Source organism: Phyllobates terribilis, unplaced genomic scaffold (genome assembly GCF_046119375.1).
Source record: "Phyllobates terribilis strain yellow unplaced genomic scaffold, ASM4611937v1 Scaffold_472__1_contigs__length_1415193, whole genome shotgun sequence".
In the NCBI taxonomy this organism is placed as follows: Eukaryota; Metazoa; Chordata; class Amphibia; order Anura; family Dendrobatidae; genus Phyllobates; species Phyllobates terribilis.
This window is the reverse complement of record NW_027363232.1, coordinates 171,755-189,118: the sequence shown is the minus strand read 5'-3', so window position 1 is coordinate 189,118 and position 17,364 is coordinate 171,755. Positions and strand designations below refer to the sequence as shown.

Sequence of the window (17,364 nt, the reverse complement as noted above, 5' to 3'; positions counted from 1 at the left end):
CCTCTCTCGCTACTGTGAATATGTGCGGAAGGGAGTGAAGCAAGTCAATTGTCTAGGAATCTTTAACTGTCAGTATAAATTCCGTGTGAAATTGAAAAGGCATCCTGACAGTGTGGGGGGCTTTAGACACCCTCCATCAAATTTTTCCGTTGCAGGCCATAGAGGTTTCCTCTTTTACCCAGGCCAGCCCATGTTTTGCCGTAGATGCTTTTCTTTCGGACATACCATGGTAACATGCCTTAAAGGGCAGTGTTGCCGAAATTGCAGAAAGGAGGGGCATATGGCCAACCAGTGTCCAGAGGCCAAGTCCTGTGATGTCTGTGGGAGTAGTGATCACATGTATAAGGACTGTCCTATGAGTGCACCTAGACGTTCTGATAAAGAACAGAAGGAGGAGGAGCTGGAGAGGAGGCAGATGGCAAGCGCACTGAAAGTGCTGGAAAGATTGGAGAGGGAGGAGAGAGAGGGAAGGAGGCGGGAAACTGGTAGAGCCTCTCCCTCTACGGCGCCAGAGGAGGTGTCCCTGAGACCATGTTCTTCTTCTGCTGAAGAAATGAGGAAGAAGCGGAGGGAAGAAAAGGAGTTCTGGAGGGAAGTGGCAAAGGTGGAGAAAAAGGCAGTGTCTGCGAGAATATCTAGGAAAGTGGTGGAAGCAGAGCTGCCTGAGATGATGACTTTTGGAGAGGCAATGGACGCAACAGGATGTGAAGTGCAAATCTCGGAACCCGACAGTCCTGAACACCCTTCGGGTCCTGAAAACATTGAAGATTTTTCTTCGGAGGATGATAGGGGTGCAAAGAAGAGTCGTAGGGAGGATGGTGGGGGCAGTGATGATGCAGATTTTAGTGAGCCTCAGAGGAAGATCAGAACTGCCAGAATGAGGAGTGTGGCTGGTGAAGCCAGCGGGTCGGAAACCAGCTGTTCTGTTCTGATGGCGGAGGAGGATAGTGGTGGTGCTGGATAGTGTCACCATATAATATTGTAAATGTTTTTTCTTTTTGTCCTCTTGTGAGCTTTGGTTTAGGCCAAAGGCTATTTCTTTGTGTAATTGGTGAAGGAGTAGAAGTATTATGGGATTTACCATAGTGTCCCAAAACGTAAGAGTGTTTAAAAGTAAAGTAAGAAGAGCTGCTATTTTTGAGTTTTTAGCCATGCAAAATGCATCTATTTTTTGTTTACAAGAATGTGAGGTAGTGGATGGTGTGAAAGGGGATGAATGGTCTTATGGAGCGTCTGTGTGGTCGGGGAGTGCATGTAATAAGAATGATGGTGTGGGTATTTTGGTTAAAGGAAGGGAGGTTGTTTTGAGTGATTATTTGGTTATTGAGGTGGGGAGATGTATCCTTGCTAATTTTGTATACAAGAATGTAAAGTTTTGTGTTATTAATGTTTATGCGCCAGTTGAAAAAAATGAGCGCAAAAATTTATTTGAAAAAATTAAGCTTTTTGTTCCAGGAAGAATACCTGTGGTAATTGTGGGTGATATGAACTGTGATGTGGGGAGAGTGAATGTGGATGTGTCTGGGAAAGCATTATTGGAGTTAGTGAATGATTTTGGGTTGTGTGATATGCAGCGGGTGTGTAACATGAATCCTTTGTTGAACACTTTCCTTTCTGAGAGTGGTAGGGTACAATCCAGATTGGATTATTGTTTTATTTCTAAAAATATGGTTTCTGTTAATTATAGGCAGGAAAACGTTCTTTTTTCAGATCATGTGTGTATGTTGTGTGAGTTGGATATAAAAGTTGATGGAGTGTTTGGGAGAGGATTGTGGAAGTTAAATGTTAAACTGTTAGAGAATGAAGATGTGAGAAAGGAGTATGAAAGGCGGTATGAAGAATGGTGTAAGCATAAAAATGAGTTTGGGAATGTTTGTGAGTGGTGGGACTGGGTGAAGAAACAAACAAAAATGTTCTTTAAAAATTTAGGATACAAGTATGCAGCAATTAAAAGAGAGAGTTTTGTTAAACTGAACGCGCGGTTGAGCGTTTTGTATAAGTTAAGGGAAGGAGGAGTTGAGGTGGAGGAGAATATTTTAGAGGTAAAAAAGGAGATTAGTGAGTTTTTGTTGGAGAGAGGGAGAAGCATAGTGTTTAGGGCAAAGATTGATAAGATGGAGCAGGATGAGAAATGTTCTCGGTTTTTCTTTAAAAAAGTTTTTGGAAAGAAACAGAGTATGAGCGTGGTGTATGGAGCAGATGGAAGTGAGGTGAGTGGAGAGGATATGTGTGAAGAGGTGGCTAAGTTTTATGAGGATCTGTATGCAGTGAAACAGAGGGATGAATGTTTGGAGAATGATGTTTTGAGTGTGTTAGAGAGTAAGTTGAGTGAAGCAGAAAGAGAGAGAGTGATGGGTGAGGTGACTGGTGATGAGGTATGGAAGGTTATGTGTAGTATGGCTTTGAATAAGACGCCGGGGGAGGATGGCCTCCCAGTAGAATTTTATCGTGTGATGTGGGGTGTGATTGGTAAGGACTTTGTGGATGTATGTAAGTATATGTGGGGAAACATGGAGGTGACTGAGAGTATGCGTGCAGGTATGGTTGTGTTAATTCCTAAGAAAGGGGATTTGAAAAGTCTGAGGAATTGGAGGCCAATAACGTTACTTAATTGTGATTATTTTTCACAAGAAGTGTCCAGATTAAGTTAATAGTACTTCCGAACATTCAATTATTACCACAAAAGTTTTTTACCAGGATATATAAAGATTACCCAGTAAAACATGAAGTACCAAAATAATTTTAAAATAAATATTTTATTTAAACATATTAAAATCCAGAATTAGACCATAAAAAGAGAAAGGTACCAAACATGAGGAGGCAGGAGAAACAACACTGAAATCTTAGGAAAGTTTGAGCAGTCACACGCCTCCCGAAGAAGCTAATGCGAAACGTGCGCGTCGGGGCAGGAAGCAGGAGCATCCACACTGGTATGGAATAAGTTTCTTACACTTCATTGTTTAGATATACTTATGTATTGAATGTATCCATCTAGTATTAGGTGTTAGTGACAGCAGGAGATCTTTTATTTATTTATATGCACTGAATCGATCACTTCGGCCGCAGGTGCTGTCCATGCAATTAATGAATAATGCGGGTCTATACATCTGTATGCACGAGAGCACTAGTATGCCACAGCACTGCTGCCCTGTTAATTTGATCCAATGTGTGGCATGATGAATTAATTTCTTTTTGACATCCTATGCTGCTATATATTACACCACTACACTCTTTTCATTTGTGATTAGTGCTTCATTCATAGCATAATCAAATTATTATAAGACTGCTCAAACTTTCCTAAGATTTCAGTGTTGTTTCTCCTGCCTCCTCATGTTTGGTACCTTTCTCTTTTTATGGTCTAATTCTGGATTTTAATATGTTTAAATAAAATATTTATTTTAAAATTATTTTGGTACTTCATGTTTTACTGGGTAATCTTTATATATCCTGGTAAAAAACTTAATTGTGATTATAAAATCTATGCAAAACTTATGGCTAATAGGATGCGTGATGTGATAGAGAGTGTGATTGGGGATGAGCAGTGTTGTGCGGTACCTGGGAGGCGGATTCATGAGTGTGTGTGTATGTTAAGAGATTGTCTATGGGATTGCATGGGTCGTAAGAAGAGTGTATTTTTGTTAAGTTTGGATTTTGAAAAGGCTTATGATAGGTTGTCGCATGGTTTTTTGTTCAGAGTGTTGTTAAAAATGGGTTTTCCGGCTGATTTTGTTGGGCGAGTGAGAAGTTTGTATGCGGGTGTTTATAGCTGTGTTTTAATGAATGGGTATGTGGGTAGGAAAGTGAATGTGTTTTCGGGTGTGCGACAGGGGTGTCCTTTGTCCCCTGTAGCATTTATTTGTGCAATTGAGCCATTGTTGTGTATGCTGAGGAAAGATAAGGTAATTCGTGGTGTGCAAGTGCCGGGAGGTGGAGGAAAAGAATGGAAGGTGAGTGGTTATATGGATGACGTGTGTGTATTATGTGATTCTGAATGTTCGGTGAGGCGGGTGAAGTTGTTAGTGTCTATTTTTTGTGGTGCATCTGCGTTTAAAGTGAATTGGGAAAAGAGTGAGTGTAAGGGTTTTGGAGGCGGAAGTTTAAGTAGGGATGTAGGTGTGAATGTAGTGAATGGACCTATTAAAGTTTTGGGTGTGAAGTTTTCAGAGAGTTTGGATGGGAAAGAAAGTTGGGATGATGCGAAAGGAAAAGTTGAGCAGAAGTTGAATTTTTGGAAATTGAGGAGTTTATCCTTTTTTGGGAAGATTTTAATTGTTAAGAGTGTGGTGTTGCCAATATTTTTATATATTGCGGTAGTATTTCCACCAGGATATATGTGTATGAGAAGCTTGAATAGAATTTTATTTGTTTTTTTGTGGAACTCGAAAATGGAGAGAGCTAGGAGAGAAATTTTGGTTAAAAGAGTGGAAAAAGGTGGTTTGGGTTTTCCGAATTTGGACGTGTTTTTTGGTGTGAATATCGTTGTGTTTGTTTTGAAAGTGATTAGGGCGGATGGAAAGTTTTCATCTATGTGTAGGTATTTATTTGGAGCGTATTTGTTTCGTTTAAAGTGGCAAGAAAGGGATTTGCGATGTCCGATTGCTTTTGAGGTGCCTGTATGGTATGTGTGGGTTTATAAGTTTTTGGTGAGGTATGAACTGTGTGATGCAGATGTGAGATTGCTGGAGAATAAGAAGGCTGTGTATAGGATGATTGAATGTAGAGAGGTAGAATGTGGAATAAATATGGTTAGGGGTGGTGATGTGCAGAAGGTTTGGAAGAAAGTGCGGATGAGTGGTATGACCAACAAACAGAGTGAAGTTGTGTGGCAGTCTTTACATGGAGTATTACCTGTGAGAGAGTTTCAGAGGAATAGAGGTTTGGTGAGGAGTGAAATGTGTCCAAGAAATGGCTGTGGTGGAAGGGAAAGTGTGTTGCATGTTTTTTGGAATTGCCAGTATGCTAGAGATGTGATTGGGAGAATGGGGCCTTTGTGTAAAGAATTGTGTGGTGTGAATTTGTTGTCCTTTGAGTTGTTTATGTTTGGTTTGGAAATATGTGATGGGACGAAGGAAAGAGTCTTGTGGTTGATGCTTGCATGTATAAAGGAAGTGTTATGGGATGTGAGGAATGTGTATGTGTTTAAAAGGAAGGAAATTGCTGTAAAGGATAGTGTGAAGGTGATTTTGGGGAAGATGTATGTGTGTTTCCTATGGGACAAAAAGAGGAGAGGGGAAGTGGATGCGGAGGGAATATGGAAAGTTAAAAAGTGGAGATATATTGTTAGTACCTCTTGATTTTTGTTATTGTTGTTTTGAAATATGAAATAAATATTTCCGATGATGATGGGGACAGCAAATTGCGTATTGGATTTGACGCAGCTGTTTTGATGGAATTTTCCTTTGTCTGGTTTCCATAGACTGTGGAATTTCCTCGTCTGAGGAGAAAAAAAAAAAAAAAAAAAAAAAAAAAAATCTGTTCTTATCAGTTTAATATCTGATACGTCCCCTATCTGGGGACCATATATTAAATGGATTTTTAGAACAGGGAGATGGAAAAAGAGCTTGCTCTGTCCACTCCACGCATTGACCTGGTATTGCAGTATCTCCAGGACCGGTGCACCCCTTCTTTAATGCAGTTTCTAAAATCAGAAAGTATTGAATTCAATGTTTTTTGTTCATTTTGCTTGTTTGTCGGATTTTGGGATGGACTCTTTGGCTTTGCTTTTCTTCTCCTCATTGGATTTTTCATGTTCAAAGTTGCAGAAGCCAGATGACAAGCTCATTTTGGTTCAACTTCAGCAACTGTGCATTGCATTGCCATGTAATGTAACGCAATGCTATCTTTCTAGCTCTCCCTCTTTACTTCCTTTTGGATAAACAGACATATTAGGCAAGCATTTTGGAGCTTTCACCTAAATAACTACAGGTGGTGAGATAAGCTGGACAATATAATTGACCTTTCAGTATATTGTTGCACACACACCATCTATTTAGCAAATGCCCTTGTTATCAACAGCAGCCTTTTAAACTCACCTGAGCTAACAGGTATGTGCGCTGGTTACTCTGCTGCGCTTAAAATTTCTTTTTTGGTTTGCTACAATGCCTTTTCTGAAACGTTGTCTCCCTCTGCTGGAACACTGACTTCTTTCAATTAATGCCTGCAGACTATAAAAGAGAACCCAACCCAAAAAGTTTGGTTGATTAGTCTGTGGCATTCTGTTAAACTGTTGCTTATGGCGGTCTCTGTGAGCTTCTCAGCGACATTCAGCCAGCCAGGTATCCTGCCTGCAGTAGATGGAATGTGGCAATGGAACGCTGGCTGCGCGTGTCATAATAGGCTCTGAGCCTTTATATACCTGCGCACAGCAGCAGCCACCTTCAGTCTGCAGCTGGACAGCCAGCAGCAGCAGGAGAGGTAAGTAATCAGCAGCCCTCCTGCTAAGGGTAGACAGCTGCTCGTTCCACCCCACCCCCCGCCTTAATTGGTTCTCCTCCCTTCCAACGGTGTTGAGGCGGGTGGGAACAGCAGGGGGTGAGGGTGCTGTGTTTAAAGAGGTGGAGTTATGCAGATCTAAAACGCGTGGATTGCAGCAGCAGCAAGCCGAAAAGTGCAGGCATGTAAGGGATCTAGAGGTTGACAACATGTCTTCTTAACGGGAGTCCAGGAGCTCATCTCCACAAATGGACTCTTCAGGATCCTTGGGTGGCTCCGTAGTTCGAAACCAATTCTGGTTATCGCTTCTCGGCCTTTTGGCTAAGATCAAGTGTAGTATCTGTTCTTATCAGTTTAATATCTGATACGTCCCCTATCTGGGGACCATATATTAAATGGATTTTTAGAACAGGGAGATGGAAAAAGAGCTTGCTCTGTCCACTCCACGCATTGACCTGGTATTGCAGTATCTCCAGGACCGGTGCACCCCTTCTTTAATGCAGTTTCTAAAATCAGAAAGTATTGAATTCAATGTTTTTTGTTCATTTTGCTTGTTTGTCGGATTTTGGGATGGACTCTTTGGCTTTGCTTTTCTTCTCCTCATTGGATTTTTCATGTTCAAAGTTGCAGAAGCCAGATGACAAGCTCATTTTGGTTCAACTTCAGCAACTGTGCATTGCATTGCCATGTAATGTAACGCAATGCTATCTTTCTAGCTCTCCCTCTTTACTTCCTTTTGGATAAACAGACATATTAGGCAAGCATTTTGGAGCTTTCACCTAAATAACTACAGGTGGTGAGATAAGCTGCACAATATAATTGACCTTTCAGTATATTGTTGCACACACACCATCTATTTAGCAAATGCCCTTGTTATCAACAGCAGCCTTTTAAACTCACCTGAGCTAACAGGTATGTGCGCTGGTTACTCTGCTGCGCTTAAAATTTCTTTTTTGGTTTGCTACAATGCCTTTTCTGAAACGTTGTCTCCCTCTGCTGGAACACTGACTTCTTTCAATTAATGCCTGCAGACTATAAAAGAGAACCCAACCCAAAAAGTTTGGTTGATTAATCTGTGGCATTCTGTTAAACTGTTGCTTATGGCGGTCTCTGTGAGCTTCTCAGCGACATTCAGCCAGCCAGGTATCCTGCCTGCAGTAGATGGAATGTGGCAATGGAACGCTGGCTGCGCGTGTCATAATAGGCTCTGAGCCTTTATATACCTGCGCACAGCAGCAGCCACCTTCAGTCTGCTGCTGGACAGCCAGCAGCAGCAGGAGAGGTAAGTAATCAGCAGCCCTCCTGCTAAGGGTAGACAGCTGCTCGTTCCACCCCACCCCCCGCCTTAATTGGTTCTCCTCCCTTCCAACGGTGTTGAGGCGGGTGGGAACAGCAGGGGGTGAGGGTGCTGTGTTTAAAGAGGTGGAGTTATGCAGATCTAAAACGCGTGGATTGCAGCAGCAGCAAGCCGAAAAGTGCAGGCATGTAAGGGATCTAGAGGTTGACAACATGTCTTCTTAACGGGAGTCCAGGAGCTCATCTCCACAAATGGACTCTTCAGGATCCTTGGGTGGCTCCGTAGTTCGAAACCAATTCTGGTTATCGCTTCTCGGCCTTTTGGCACGATCTGTAGTGGGTTGTGACATTGGGCTGAAGGTTACTGTGGTGGCAGAACCGATTCTTGGCCTTTGGAGATATCCAGTGCTGCTTTTGGGAATCGGTGCTAAAGCTGCAGTGCCTTTTCTTTACGGAGGACGGTGTGTTGGAGGGAGGACGAACTTCGTGGAGGCTGCGATCCGTGTGTGATATTTTCCTTGGTATCTGGAAAAGAAGAGGAAAATCATGGAGACAAGGAGAAACCCTGGAGGAAGGAAGGAGAATCAAGCAAGCAACCCGAATGATTATTTCTCGGAGGAGCATCCGCTGAAGGACACCATCAGGTTCGTGGTTGCTCCTGACCACCGGCAGGTGAAAGATTCTCAATTTATTTTCAATGTTATTTGTAAGCTCTTGAAGATCGACAAGGAGCATCTTTTTTGCTTTCAATCTTTTTTTTCTCGAGGACTTTATGATGTTACGCTTAATAAAGCCTCGCAGTGTGAAAGTGCCTACGCTCTTTATGAAGTAAATAAAGAGAAGGTAGAGCTGGAGGGGGTGAAAGTAATCCCCTCTTTTCAGTTTTCAATGAAAGTACTGACGATTCATTTGTTTAGTCCATTTATTACAGACTCTGAGGTTGAAAGTTACCTATCAATGTATTGTGACAAAATCATCCCTAAGAGACGCGGGGAAACACAGTTTGGAGTGTGGAACGGGAAACGTGTGTATGTGGTATCATTTAGGAAGAACCCGAATGAGGAGGGGGGCGTGTCCAGACCTCCGCCGCAGGTTTATATCAACCATAGCCGCGGTTATTTATTCTTCCCAGGGATGCCACACTACTGCCGTGTGTGTAAAAAATATGGACATCTGGATGCAGAATGTAACAAGTGTTTTAGTTGCATGGGTACTCCTCACCAGATGGATGAGTGCCCTAAAAATAAGAAAAAGGATGTAGAGGAGATGGACACATCGCCTGAAGAACAGCAACAAGAAGCTAAAGATGATGTGGAAGCAGGCATTGCTGCTGAAGAGGAAAAAGGGGAAGAGGAGAAAGAAAGGAGTGAGAAGGAGGAGACAGAAAGAAAGAGAAAAGAGGAAGAGGAGGGACGGGCAATGAAGGAGAAGAAGAAGGAGGAACGGGTTAAAAAATCACAAGAAGAAGAGGAAAGGAAGTTGGAAGAAAGGAAGAGAAAGAAGGAAGAGGAAAAACAGAAGAGGATAGAGGACATAGAAAAAAGGGCCATGGAGATAAAGAAACAGATGGAAAGGAAAAAGAGAGAAGAGCAGAAGAAAGAAGATAAGAAGAAAGAAGATAAGAATGAAAAGAAGAAGATAGAAGAACAGAAGAAAGAAGATCAGAAGAGAGAAGAGAAGAGTCAAATGTTGCAAGAAATTTCTCCACTAAGTAAAGGGAGTAGTTGTGGAGGGGAAAGTGATATTCCAGAAGTAGTGGAGTCCACTCCTACTAATTCCCTGTCGCAGAGCTTACCTTGCACGCAGGTACAAATGGACTGCACAGAAAAATCTCTAAAAAGAAGTGTGGATAGAAGTGATAATGAAGGAATACCATGTGGTGGGAAAGTAAAGGCATTAGAAGCAACAAGTCTGCTGGGGAGTGTGTCATCTTCGGATGTATCAGATCTGGAGGTAGACCCATCTTCTCCGGCAGTAGAGAATGAGGGCGGAGGGAAGAGCCCTGCACTAAATGTTAGAAGATGATCCGCTCAATGTCCCTGAATGTTCAGGGGTTTAACGACCTTTATAAGAGAACTGCTTTATATGATTTTTTAAATAATGAAAATATTGATTTTATCTTTCTACAAGAATGTAATTTGACAAAAAAAATAAGCTATGAATATTTACAGGGTATATGGAAGGGTAACTTATGCTTTTCTGGTGGGAACGAGTCAAAAAGTGATGGTGTGGGGTTTTTATGCTCTAAAGATTGGGAGATTGTAAATTATGAAGAGATATACCCTGGGAGGATTTTAAGAATTGATGTGCAGAAAAATGGGAAGAAAGTGAGGTGTTTTAATGTGTATGCAAATGCAGAAAAAGCCTTGAGATTACATTTGTTTGAACTTTTGCAGCTGTTTTTACCTGGAGTAGATCCATTAGTTTTAGGTGGGGATTTTAATTGTCATTTAAAAAATGTAAAAGATGGGTCAGCTTCATGTCTTAGAAATATTTTAGCAGCTTTTAATCTTAAAGATACATGGGCATTAGATGGACAAAAAAAGGAGCATGAAGTCACTTGGGTGGGGAGAGGTGTTTCATCCAGAATAGATTATATTTTTATATCTCAAGCCCTAACATGCTCAGGTTTTAAAACGCATTCAACACCTTTTTCAGATCATAAAATAATAGAATGTAGTTTTAAAATAGAATCAGATGTGGATAAAAGACCGTCACACTGGAAATTTAATGTATCCCTACTACAAGACGAGGTGGTTATGGAAGGTTTTAAAAAGCTGTATGAAAAACTGAAGCTAAAAAAAACGTTTTTTAAATCTATTTTTAATTGGTGGGATTTTGTCAAGAAGGAGGTAAAAATATTTTTTATTAAAGAAGGAAAGAAGAAAGCTGCTGCAAAACGTATTTTTTATAATGATCTTAATGCTAAACTGCAATGTTTTTTTCACCTCGAAAATAACGGATGTGATCTGCAGGAGGCGATCCGAACAACAAAAGAAAAGATCCAAAACTGCCTGAAAGAAAAAGGTAAAGAAATTATTTTTAATTCCCGAGTAAAAGTTTTAGACGAGGATGAAAAATGCACAAAATTCTCTTTTAAAAAAATATGTGACAAGAAGGATTATATGAAGGTTTTGGAAGGAGAAACAAGTTTGGAGGGGAAGAAGATGAAAGCAAAAGAATTTTATGATGATTTATTTTCTGTTAAAAACACGGATGTGTCTCTAAAAAAACATTTTTTAGAAGGACTGGAAAAAAATTTTAATGCGGAAGATAAATCTTTTTTAATAGGGAATTTTACTAAAGAGGAAGTTTTTAATACAATTAATACGCTACAAAATAACAAAACGCCGGGAGCAGATGGACTACCTGTTGAATTTTACAAGTGTTTATGGGAGATCATGGGTGAGGATTTTTATGAAGTAATTTTAGAAGCAGAAGCATCTTTTAGTGTCCCAGAGTCGTGGTGGGAGGGTCTTATTGTTTTATTATTTAAGAAAGGAAATAAAGAACTGATTAAAAATTGGAGACCAATAACCCTTTTAAATACGGACTGTAAGGTATATGCAAAGTTACTAGCAAATAGATTAAAAAAGGTAATCGGCTCAGTAATAGAAGTGGATCAGACGTGTGCAGTGCCAAATCGGAGAATCAGCGACTCATTGATTTTAATCAGGGATGTTTTATGGGATGTTTTAGACAGAAAACAAAAGCTTGCTCTAATTACTTTGGATTTTGAAAAAGCGTACGATAGAGTTGCCCATGATTTTTTATTTGCAGTTTTAGAGAAAATGGGATGCCCGGATGTTTTTAGCAAACGTATTAAATCTCTTTACAAATCATGTTTAAGCAAAATATCTATTAATGGTTTTTTATCTGATAATGTAAAAATAAACTGTGGCGTTAAACAGGGGTGTCCCTTATCCCCTATTCTTTTTATTTGTGCAATTGAACCACTTTTAGCAGCTTTTAGGAGAGATAAGGTAATCAATGGTTTTTTTATTCCCGGGAGTTGCAATGAACAAGTTAAAGTGGTGGCATATATGGATGATGTGACGGTTTTAGTTAAAGACACTAGAAGCATGAACAGAGCCATAAGAACAGTGGATTGGTTTGGGGGCGCATCGGGTTTTAAAATTAACATGGAAAAATCTGGTATTTTAACTGTTGGTGATTTTATTGTAGATTCTGAGTGTAAATTAACAAGAATGAATGAAGTAAAAATTTTAGGTATTTATTTCTCAGAGTCAGGTGGTAATGTAAGAAATTGGGAGTCTCTGCTGGAAAGAGTTAAGAAAAAGATTACTTTCTGGCAGTTGAGAGATCTTACCCTGGAAGGAAAAATTTTAATTATTAGACAGGTTTTACTCCCAATGTTTTTATATGTCTCAACAGTTTTTATCCCCCAAAATAATATCATGAAGAGAGTTATTAAGGTATGTTTTAATTTTTTATGGAGATCCAAGATGGAAAGAGTAAAGAGAGAGGAGATATATAAATCAAAGAAAAAAGGTGGGAAAGGTTTTCCGGATATTAGGTCCTTTTTATATGCAAAGTATGTAGCGAACTGTGTATGCACTTTATTAGGACCAGGCTCTAAGCTAAAGTTGTTTTCTATATATAATTTAGGTTTCTATATTAGAAATTATAAATGGTTGGATATGTCTCTAAATAGGCCTTATAGGTTTTTACCTCCAGGAAATTATATTGTTTTAGAAAAAATTTTAAGAGATTTTAAACTTAAGATGGTCGAAATAAATGTTCTTAAATGCCATAAAAAAATCCTAAAAATCCTGGAAGAGAGAATAGGTATCAGTCCTGTGGAACATTTTTCATTCAAAATTGTGGAAAGAATCTGGATGAATGTAAATTATAGTGTGTTATCTAATGAACACAGGGATTTACTCTGGTGTATAGTAAAAGACTGCCTGCCAACCCGTGAGTTCCAACACAGGCGTGGGTTGGTAATATCTGAAGTGTGCCCAAGATCCAGGTGTGGGAATAGTGAAACACCCATGCACATCTTCTGGAATTGTAATTTTGCACAGACAATATGGAGGAAAGTGTGCAATATAGTGAGAGCTGTGAGTACTGTTAATTTTTTGGATTTTAACAGAGTATTTTATGGGATGGGGATAAGAGAGGAGGATTTTAAAATTGTATGGATTATTATTGCATGTGTGAAGGCGGCATTGTGGAAAGCAAGGAACATTTTAGTGTTTAAACATAAGGAAGTAACAGTCGACCAGTGTATTAAATTATGTCTAAGTTATTTGTACATGTATTTCTGGAGGGACAAAATGACGCTTGGCAAGGTGAAAGCAAATGAGAAATGGAAACAATGTAAATGGAATGAACTTACCTTGTAAGATTTGATTTTTTGAAAACTTGTGGAAAAACAAAAAAAGAAGAACAAAAACAAACAAAAAAAAATAGCCAAAACTATATAATTTTTAAAAAAAAAAAAAAAAGAGGGAAAAAATAAATAAATATATATATATAAAAGAAAAAGAAAATAAAAGATTTGGAGAAGTATTAAAATTGGTAGAATGCACGATGATGGATTTGAGTCTTCTTATCTTTTTGTTGATTCCAAGACTTTGTAATCTGAGTGTAAAAAAAAAAAAAAAAAAAAAAAAAAAAAAAAAAAATCTGTTCTTATCAGTTTAATATCTGATACGTCCCCTATCTGGGGACCATATATTAAATGGATTTTTAGAACAGGGAGATGGAAAAAGAGCTTGCTCTGTCCACTCCACGCATTGACCTGGTATTGCAGTATCTCCAGGACCGGTGCACCCCTTCTTTAATGCAGTTTCTAAAATCAAAAAGAATTGAATTCAATGTTTTTTGTTCATTTTGCTTGTTTGTCGGATTTTGGGATGGACTCTTTGGCTTTGCTTTTCTTCTCCTCATTGGATTTTTCATGTTCAAAGTTGCAGAAGCCAGATTACAAGCTCATTTTGGTTCAACTTCAGCAACTGTGCATTGCATTGCCATGTAATGTGATGCAATGCTATCTTTCTAGCTCTCCCTTTTTACTTCCTTTTGGATAAACAGACATATTAGGCAAGCATTTTGGAGCTTTCACCTAAATAACTACAGGTGGTGAGATAAGCTGCACAATATAATTGACCTTTCAGTATATTGTTGCACACACACCATCTATTTAGCAAATGCCCTTGTTATCAACAGCAGCCTTTTAAACTCACCTGAGCTAACAGGTATGTGCGCTGGTTACTCTGCTGCGCTTATGTAGCACCCTGAGGATTCGGCTGCTACAGGGGTATTGCACCTCAACCCAGAGGTGTGATATTCCACTCCCGGGTAAGGATGGAGTGTGGGACTGAGCTCGGTAGGCTGCATGCACTACATACATCCCATTTCCGAGGAACAGACCAACGGTACTCCCACTTAGAAATGTGCAGGTACGACCGAGTCTGTTCCTGGCTGGAGTGGGAGGGGGGTGGAACATCCCATGTAGTGTAGGGGCAGATAGGGGGAGCAGTCTGGGTAGTGATAGGAGCTCATTGGGTGCTGGTCACCTGAGCTCACACATAGAGGGATATATAAGGTGGGCACCAACTAGAATCAGGGTCAGATGCAGAGAACAAGTCAGATGCAGAGAACAAGTCAGTTGGAGACAGCAAGACAGCTGCAGAGGAGCAGACAGCAAGCAGAGAGGAAGTCAGCCTGCAGCAAGAGAGAGACCCTGAGTGAGAGAGGAGCAGAGAAGGAGTACCCAGAGGGGGAAGACTGAAGGGACCCAAGAACCCAAATTAGAGCACCGGGTGAGGAGTCAGCAAAAGGGTACCGGAACCCAAACTGGTGGGGGTAAAAACAATCCCCAGCCAGAGACCGGAGGCCGTGGGCAGCATCTGCCACGGCCACCCACCACATTCACCCCGAAGGCACACCACATGAAGGGTCAGGGAACCCAAGGCCAAGGGTGTCCCAACAGCAGGCCCGAGGGAGCTGGACCTAGGTGGATCACTGGTGGGGACGGCTGAAGAAAGGACAGAGGGAGAGCTCAGGGCCACGCTCCGGACTTGTTTGGGGGTTGGCTGGATCCAGGACCTGGTGGACGCAGCACGGCTCGGGTGGTCACTAGCAGCTGGAGTGACCAGTACAACATCTGCAGTAAGTAAACACCCTTAACTGCACAACCCGACTCTGTCTTCACTGCCGTCTGCACTACACCACCACAACCCCCATCCTCTGCGCCTGTCCCCTCTGAGGCTATACCCCTCCCGTTGGGGGTTATCTCACCAAGCTGCGCACCCACCATCAGCCTCAGCGGACCCTGCTGCAGCGGCGGCCACAGTGACCGCATCACAACGGGTGGCGTAGTCGACACAAAAGAACTTTAGTAACGTCTGTAGAACTGCCACATCACACTGAGCTTGACGCCCTGGGCACGGGACCGGGTCACAGCCGCTCGGAGACTACAACCCCCCCATCTGATCCGGTGCCGGGTATTCCCCTCAAAAAGGAATATGTCCCAGGGGGCGCGTCAACTTTGGCGTAGTCGGCAGGATTACGTGCCCGCAACACCCGGGTACTGCGTGCCTGAAGAAAAGTGCAAGTTTACCTCAGAAAGAAGTCTCCCGCCGGTTCCGGAGGGTCCACGCCATCGGACCCCATCACAAGTCGTTTCCCGCCGATTGTCCGCCATTTCCAACTTGTTCCCGCCATCTGCAGAGTTTCCCGCCACTGGGCGACGCTTCCCGCCAAAACCGCAGATTTCCCGCCTTGGAAGAGCAGCGGACGCCATTATGGGCGTGCCAAAGGAGGGCAAGAGGCCACCTCCCATCGTGGGCCGGGACAGAAAATGGCGCCAAAAGTGGAAACCGCCCCCACCAACAGAGACTGTGATGTTGGAGGTGTCTGTCAGCGTGAAAGAACTACCCCTGGAGCTGACAGTCACCGAGTTGCCCCGGGACCGCCCTCGAGGTGGGAGGAGACGAAAGAGAAGAGAAAAGAAGGGTGCCGCTTGGAGCAGTCTGGAGCGAGCGGACCCGGAGGCAAGAGGTCTAAAGGGGAGTAGCGAAGGAGCTCACCCGGAGATGGAGAGAAAGCAGAACAGCACCGGCCCGCTGGCCAGGAGTCTGCTAGAGACCGAGGAAGGAGGGCAGAGCAGCACCGGCCCGCTGGCCAGGAGCCTGCCGGAAGAAGAGCAGAGCAGCACCGACCCGATGGTCAGGAGCCTGCTAGAGTCCACAACCCCGCTAGGTCTAGCGGAGATCTTAGCGCAGCTCCCCCGAGACCGGGAGTGTGCACAAACTGCCTTGGAGGGCCTCGCAAGGAGGATGGCCCGGGTACAGCGTGAGATACTGGCGGAGTGGAGCCGGGAGATGGCCCAGCAAGCTGGAACCCGTCCACGGAGCATGCTCCCCTGGGAGAGGACACCAACTGCCTCTACGGATGACGCGGGAGGACCCAAGGTCGGAGACGGCGCTGAGAAGGGAGCCGAACGTATGAAGGCAGGTAAAGGGGACGCTTATACCCCATACCGAGAGACCGCCCACCTGCCCCGGTTCCCCGTCGCAGAGCCCGAAAGTCCCCCGTCCGTGCCCGTAACCGCCATGTCACCGCTAATGACTAGGCCCCGACCAGAAGCCACCGCCGCGACCCCTGTGACGTCACACGCACCGACCCAGAGCGTGACCAAGCAGGAAGAGCCTCCGGCCTGGTCGCAAGGCCCGGTACTCCCGGGCCCCGCATCACCAACAGCGCCCCCTACCTCCGCGGAACCTCCGGCCTGGTCGCGAGGCCAGGTAGCACAGGGCGCCGCCGTATTAACGGTGCCCTTTACGTTCCAAGTGCCCCAGGCCTGGCCGCAAGGCCTGGGCGACCTGGGCGCCACCACCACTGCGCCCGCACCCGCAAAACCAAGGGTGCCGAGTTTGGGAAAGGACCTCTTCAGCCAGCTCACATGGCCGGACGGGCGGCCCTTTATCTGGCCCGAGGAGTTTTGTGAGCTGGAGCGGCAACAAAGACTAGGGCCCTTGTGTGAGCCCCTGATCCCGGCTCCGAAGCCCGTGACTCGGGTCTCGCCTCCTTTAGAAGAAGCCCAATTCGTGTGGGACCCCACGGGAGAAGATTTGATGGGGTTCACCGGAGAAACTCGGGCAGTCGCCGCTGAGCGTACTGAGTGTTGTCGTCAGCAGCTAGCAGAGTTTGCGAGAGAACGGGAGGAGAGGCGGGTCAGAGAACAACAGGCCCAAATCCGGAGCGCGGAGCAGAAGAGCCGGACTAGGAGGAACCCCCGTGCAGCGCACTGTCCCCGCACCATCGGGACGGTGATAAAGTTCAACCCGCAGCATGGGTGGGGCTTTATTCGGGACCGTAACAACCGCGGTGACGTTTTTGTGACCCGCAGAGACGTCGAGTCCCACCTGCCGGAAGGTCACAAAGGCCGTGACCTCTACGTCGGAGACGAGGTCACTTTCACCCGGCACAAGTGTGCCAAAGGACCTTACGCCCTCCACGTACACCGCTTGACGGAGGAGGAGTTGCGGTACGGGGAGGAGGAGCCAGAGGACCCGGACGGGTCTGAAGCAACACCATATCACCAAGAAAAAGCAGGAGGGAGCCGTTGTTGAGGACGGGAGTAGAGACTGTATATAGTTGCCC

General features: G+C 43.6%; 2 non-coding genes and 1 pseudogene across 2 annotated transcripts; all 3 read left to right on the top strand.

Annotated features, from left to right (window-relative positions):
• Nucleotides 1-5,424: 5,424 nt before the first annotated feature.
• On the top strand, nt 5,425-5,624 carry LOC141229437 (U2 spliceosomal RNA). Its single transcript, XR_012296126.1, has one exon. It is a non-coding gene; the product is annotated as a U2 spliceosomal RNA (small nuclear RNA).
• A 1,109-nt stretch (nt 5,625-6,733) lies between these two features.
• Nucleotides 6,734-6,924, top strand: LOC141229302 (U2 spliceosomal RNA). The gene has a single exon (XR_012295998.1). It is a non-coding gene; the product is annotated as a U2 spliceosomal RNA (small nuclear RNA).
• A 6,379-nt stretch (nt 6,925-13,303) lies between these two features.
• Nucleotides 13,304-13,532, top strand: LOC141229425 (U2 spliceosomal RNA; annotated as a pseudogene).
• The last annotated feature ends 3,832 nt before the right edge of the window (nt 13,533-17,364 follow it).